Raw genomic sequence first — 6,928 nt, forward strand, 5'->3', positions numbered from 1 at the left:
TGTCTGCAATGGAAGACACTGTCATGCAGATTCGGGTGTCATCTGCAAAGGAAGACACGGTGCTGTGGCTGACATCCTTGTCTATGTCGGATATGAGGATGAGGAACAAGATGGGAGCTAGTACTGTGCCTTGTGGAACAGAGCTTTTCACCGTAGCTGCCTCGGACTTTACTCTGTTGACGACTACTCTCTGTGTTCTGTTAGTGAGGAAATTATAGATCCATCGACCGACTTTTCCTGTTATTCCTTTAGCATTTTGTGCGCTATTACGCCATGGTCACACTTGTCGAAGGCTTTTGCAAAGTCTGTATATATTACATCTGCATTCTTTTTGTCTTCTAGTGCATTTAGGACCTTGTCGTAGTGATCCAGTAGTTGAGACAGACAGGAGCGACCTGTTCTAAACCCATGTTGCCCTGGGTTGTGTAACTGATGGGTTTCTAGATGGGTGGTGATCTTGCTTCTTAGGACCCTTTCAAAGATTTTTATGATATGGGATGTTAGTGCTATTGGTCTGTAGTTCTTTGCTGTTGCTTTACTGCCCCCTTTGTGGAGTGGGGCTATGTCTGTTGTTTTTAGTAACTGAGGGACGACCCCCGTGTCCATGCTCCCTCTCCATAGGATGGAAAAGGCTCGTGATAGGGGCTTCTTGCAGTTCTTGATGAACACAGAGTTCCATGAGTCTGGCCCTGGGGCAGAGTGCATGGGCATGTCATTTATTGCCTGTTCGAAGTCATTTGGCGTCAGGATAACATCGGATAGGCTTGTGTTAATCAAATTTTGTGGCTCTCTCATAAAAAATTCATTTTGATCTTCGACTCTCAGTCTGGTTAGCGGCTTGCTAAAAACTGAGTCATATTGGGACTTGAGTATTATTATTATTATAATCAAGGGGGAAGCGCTAAACCCGGAGGATTATACAGCTGGGACTTGAGTAGCTCACTCATTTCCTTGCTGTCATCTGTGTATTTTTTAGCTAAAATACGTGTAAATTTTACCTTATCCCTAGTAATGACCCTCGTATTGTAGATAGTCTTAATGACCCTCGGGTAGTAGATAGTCTTTTTAGTATGATAATAAGATGTTATCTTCATTATAGAATAATAAGAAAATATTATAACCTTTATATTATAATAATAAGGTAAAAGGACCCCAATGGAAATGTCACTCTGTCTGACTTTTTTGGGTTATCCTAGGTTCTCTACACATATGCTGCTATGTATGATAATTCTATGTAACTGTATTGTGTATACCTGAATAAATTTACTTACTTACTTACTTACACTGCTATCAAACCTAAGCACTAAACCCACAAGATATCAAATATGTAAGCCCAACAGGGAGACGGTTTTCAACACGAGTTCACTGACATTGTTCATTAGAATTACGAATGTGGCAAACGAGGGTCCTTTGGTTAGTGTCCAGGCCGTTTCAAATATCAAGGTTCAAGCCACGTTAACACACAGTAACAAGACTGTGTTAGTCCCTTAGTAATTACTAAGTGACAACCATCCCCCCTACCCCCCTCCCCATCATCCTCCCACCAGTAACAACTAACTACTCACCCCCAAACACCTCCGCCATTACCTCTGTAACTTGCTCAGCTATCAAAACTTTGAGGCCCAGTCCCTGGACCCATTATGTACCTCTGTAATCTTTTGACTACCGCCCACAGGATGGGTATGGGGTGCATAATAAACATATTAAACTAACTAAAACTAAACAGTAGCCAACCCTCGACCCTTCCCCTAACGACCTTCCCCCTCCCCACAAACAACCACTGACGTCATCACCCCCCCCCTCCTCCAGGTCAATGGCGCCATTTAGTCATGGAGGTCAAGAATAGTGGCGCCACTAGTCACTCCTCTGCCATCCACCACACCAACAACACCTCCAGCTCTTCCAGGTCCATCAACCTCTGGTAATTTAAAAACTTGGATTACTCAAATTTCATGGTAATTTTTGATAGGTCAGCTTTGTAAATATGTTAGCAATTTTTTCTTTCTACAAAATATTGAAGGAAGCATTCTAAATACATAGTAAGAATTCAAACTATTGCTTACTGCAGTTCATGAATAATTAGTAATGTCCATACATTTTATCTTTGCAGACATTGTTTTGGCTTGTTGCTGCTGGTGATGACATCTCTGAAGACTTGCAGCTGCCCACAGCACGGTCTTCGCCACACAGCAGCTGCCCACAGCACGGTCTTCGCCACACAGCAGCTGCCCACAGCACGGTCTTCGCCACACAGCAGCTGCCCACAGCACGGTCTTCGCCACACAGCAGCTGCCCACAGCACGGTCTTCGCCACACAGCAGCTGCCCACAGCACGGTCTTCGCCACACAGCAGCTGCCCACAGCACGGTCTTCGCCACACAGCAGCTGCCCACAGCACGGTCTTCGCCACACAGCAGCTGCCCACAGCACGGTCTTCGCCACACAGCAGCTGCCCACAGCACGGTCTTCGCCACACAGCAGCTGCCCACAGCACGGTCTTCGCCACACAGCAGCTGCCCACAGCACGGTCTTCGCCACACAGCAGCTGCCCACAGCACGGTCTTCGCCACACAGCAGCTGCCCACAGCACGGTCTTCGCCACACAGCAGCTGCCCACAGCACGGTCTTCGCCACACAGCAGCTGCCCACAGCACGGTCTTCACCACACAGCAGCTGCCCACAGCACGGTCTTCACCACACAGCAGCTGCCCACAGCACGGTCTTCACCACACAGCAGCTGCCCACAGCACGGTCTTCGCCACACAGCAGCTGCCCACAGCACGGTCTTCGCCACACAGCAGCTGCCCACAGCACGGTCTTCGCCACACAGCAGCTGCCCACAGCACGGTCTTCACCACACAGCAGCTGCCCACAACACGGACATCTTCAACCTACGAGATTCGATAAAATAAAGAGCATTAAATATAATAGTGTCTTTCTTTATCACAGCAATGTTCAATGAACACACACAAAGGTGTTCAAGGAACAAGAAATAGAAAAAGGAAACAGACAAGCCTCAACTGCTGTATTTGTCAGCGGGAGGACAACATTCACACAATTCGGGAGCTCTAAGCTCGAGGGAAAAAAAAAAAAAAAATACCCACCCCAACCCTACTAGCAACAGTAGTAATGAGGCGGACAGCCTCAATACTGCCATTAGTAGTAGGTTGAGGTATTATACATTTTTAAATTTCACGACCTTGTTTGTCAGGAACCTAATAGTGTTGGGGCAGTGGAGTCATGTACGTGTCGCAACACTTCCAACACAGGCTATTATGATCGCCTCTTGATTCCACTGTTCTGTCAGGAGGATTCTGCGGCAATTAAACAAATTTGAGGGTAAATTCTGTAATATACAACCTAGCCAAACCTACTTCTAATATCCCCTAATTATAGGGCGCCTAACCGGAAAAATAAAAATCTTAGTCAACTTGCACTACTCTCCTCTGATTCAAACCTGATTGACTTTCATCGACCTGTCCCCTGAGAGTTTACCGCTCCCCCCATTCAAATAAATTATTTTACATACGTGCACATTTACCCAAACAAAATGTCCCATAACTAGATATATCCATAGGGGTTATACACAGTTTGGGGAATGTTAGGCAATCAGGTTTGATCCAAGGAAGGGGGGGTGTACTTACAAATTGCATGAAGAGAGCTACTAACAATAGTAGTAATGAGGCGGACAGCCTCAATACTGCCATTATTAGTTTGAGGTATGAAATTTAAAAAAAATTCATGACCTGGTCAGGAAGCTAATACAAACAAGTGTTGCGACTGTTGTACATAACTGCCCAATGAATCGACACCTGAAACCTATTCTCTTTGCTGATGACAAGTCGTGTCATCTCCCACCCTAATCTTGCTTCACTAAACACCATTATTAGCTCTTCGTTAACAAAAAATAGCAGTCATCCAGGTTGACTATAAACTTCTAATGTTTTAGAACAGAGCAGGTGTTGCACAGCTGAACATTATGACTGACAACACTAAACATGAGTAAAATTGCTGGGCCTGCACCTTGACAGCAACCTGAAATTCAGCACCCGTATCCAAAACAGTTGGGATCCCCTCAAAGATACGTTACTATGTGTCACAATCAGCCCTACTCGCACTACTATTCACTCATTTATCCCTACCTCACCTATGCTATTTGTGCCTGGGGATCAACAGCAGCAACCCATCTAAAGCCAATAACCCAGCAAAAAGCCACAGTAAGAATTATCACGCAATCCAATGGTAAACACCCCCACCTTTCACTCTTCAAAGACCTAAACCTACTTACTGTACAGAACATTCACACTTATAGCAGGTTGCACATTTACAGAACCATAAATTCCAATATTAACCCTAAACTAAAACGCTTTGACAGTTGTGACAGGACAAATCTGACATTCCTCGTGTCCGGCTAAACCTATACAAAAAAAAAATCAGTACATATAATGGCTTAAAACCTGTTACTCCGTGCCTGAAAACCCTAGAACTCCAGATTCCACCACCATTTTCAAAACTACGGTTAAAAAACCTCTCTCCCTAACACATCCCACCATCAGCTAACTAGATAAAAACCACCTATTCTATTACTCATATCATGCACACATCCAACACAAAACTGATTTACTCTCGATATCTGTGATTCCCCTAACTTACTCAAAGGACTGTGAACAAAATTCCTAATATAGCTACTGCCTAATGAATCTTAAGTTAGCCCTAAGTTCGCCTAAGAAACTCCCAATATATGAGCTTTAATGGAAAGTGTATCATGCCAAGACTTATTCCCATCACTAAATTTACTAATTTTAATATTATATGTTTTATACTAATTATTATAAATCTAATTATTTACTTCTGTTAATGCTATATAAGTAAGTTATATTAAAATGTACTGATCCATAACCTGTGTCAGTATAGAGTAAGAATGATTAGTCTGCCCGAAATGCCTAGGCATGCTAGAGGCCTTTCTTGTAATTATTTTATAATGTGACCCACACATTGTAAGCTTTGCCAGGAAATAAACATGTATTATTATCTTCATTGCGTACACAACAGTCTTTTAACACAGGATATTAGATCACTGGAGACAAGAGGTGATCATATCTTGTTTGTCGGGAGGACACTGCTGTAATTAAACAAGTTGGAAGGTAAACTCTAACATACATTACAACCTAGCCAAATCTACTCCTAATATCCCTTAAATAGAGGCATCTAACTGGGAAAAAAATCTTTTAAAGTCAACTTGCACTACTCTCCTCTGAATCAAACCTGACTGACTTTCATCGACCTGTCCCCTGAGTTTACCATCCCACCCCTTTCATTCAAACAATTTATTTGACGTACGTTGGTTTAGAAAGACATGTAAGCAAACACTAACATATTTATTAGAAAACGTTTCGGTCCTGGGACCTTGATCACTTCTAACATACAGAGGTAGAAAGACATTATATATACTATAGGCGGAGAGTGAGATGTGACGCACGTGACCTGAGGAATGTCATAAGAACATAAGAATGGAGGAACACTGTAGAAGGCCTACTGGCTCATGCGAGGCAGGTCTTTATCAAAACAACCTCTACCTATGATGAGGACGGGTAGACGATGAAATCATGTGACTCCTGTGTTGTTGGGTTGGTGTTGCTTAAGTATCATGTATGCCAATGTTTTTGAAATTTTGTAGTTTCCAGTGTTGCGTTCTATAGTGTCGGTGACGGCGATTAGTGAGGCTTCTAGGCACCGTCGGCGTCTGAGGTCTGGTTCGGTGAGAACGAGTTGTGCCTCATTCCAGTTCATCAAATGCCCCGTGGAGTCTCTGTGGAGGACACAGGCGTACCTTACATCGTCTCTGTTAGAGGCATTTCGATACTCATTCAGGCGGACTGCAAGATCTCTGCCTGTCTCGCCTACATATTTCTTGGGACAGAACCCACAGGGGATAGTGTAGACGCCTGCTGTAGAAGTTAGAGGTGTGGGGCTGCGTTTCGTAGTGAGGTCTTTGATAGATGATGTGTTTATGGTGGAAACGCAGCCCCACACCTCTAACTTCTACAGCAGGCGTCTACACTATCCCCTGTGGGTTCTGTCCCAAGAAATATGTAGGCGAGACAGGCAGAGATCTTGCAGTCCGCCTGAATGAGCATCGAAATGCCTCTAACAGAGACGATGTAAGGTACGCCTGTGTCCTCCACAGAGACTCCACGGGGCATTTGATGAACTGGAATGAGGCACAACTCGTTCTCACCGAACCAGACCTCAGACGCCGACGGTGCCTAGAAGCCTCACTAATCGCCGTCACCGACACTATAGAACGCAACACTGGAAACTACAAAATTTCAAAAACATTGGCATACATGATACTTAAGCAACACCAACCCAACAACACAGGAGTCACATGATTTCATCGTCTACCCGTCCTCATCATAGGTAGAGGTTGTTTTGATAAAGACCTGCCTCGCATGAGCCAGTAGGCCTACAGTATTCCTCCATTCTTATGTTCTTATGACATTCCTCAGGTCACGTGCGTCACATCTCACTCTCCGCCTATATATATAATGTCTTTCTACCTCTGTATGTTAGAAGTGATCAAGGTCCCAGGACCGAAATGTTTTCTAATAAATATGTTATAGTGTTTGCTTACATGTCTTTCTAAACCAACTTGTCGGTATTTATTACCAAGATTTATACCATTTGACGTACGTGCACATTTACCCAAATAAAATTTCCCATAACTATGTATATTAGCCATATGGGTTATACACAGATTGGGGAATGTTTGGCAATCAGGTTTGATCCAAGGAAAGGGAGGGTAATTGCAACTGCTTGTATCAAGATATCTTCACTAGTACAAAGACACACCTTGAAGGGCATTCAAATTTAACATGGAGGTAGTTAGGATCATTAAGAAAACACTTTCCCCTACACTTCCACGTCC

General features: G+C 43.7%; 1 long non-coding RNA gene across 1 annotated transcript in view; it reads right to left on the bottom strand.

Moving 5' to 3' along the window:
* Positions 1-2,696: 2,696 nt before the first annotated feature.
* LOC128691799 (uncharacterized) overlaps positions 2,697-6,928 on the bottom strand; it is a 14,528-nt gene continuing 10,296 nt past the window's right edge. The window contains exon 3 of the long non-coding RNA XR_008407484.2: positions 2,697-2,891. This is a non-coding gene — a long non-coding RNA (uncharacterized lncRNA). The remainder of the gene's footprint in view (positions 2,892-6,928) is intronic.

This window comes from Cherax quadricarinatus, chromosome 75, assembly GCF_038502225.1.
Source record: "Cherax quadricarinatus isolate ZL_2023a chromosome 75, ASM3850222v1, whole genome shotgun sequence".
Classification (NCBI taxonomy): domain Eukaryota; kingdom Metazoa; phylum Arthropoda; class Malacostraca; order Decapoda; family Parastacidae; genus Cherax; species Cherax quadricarinatus.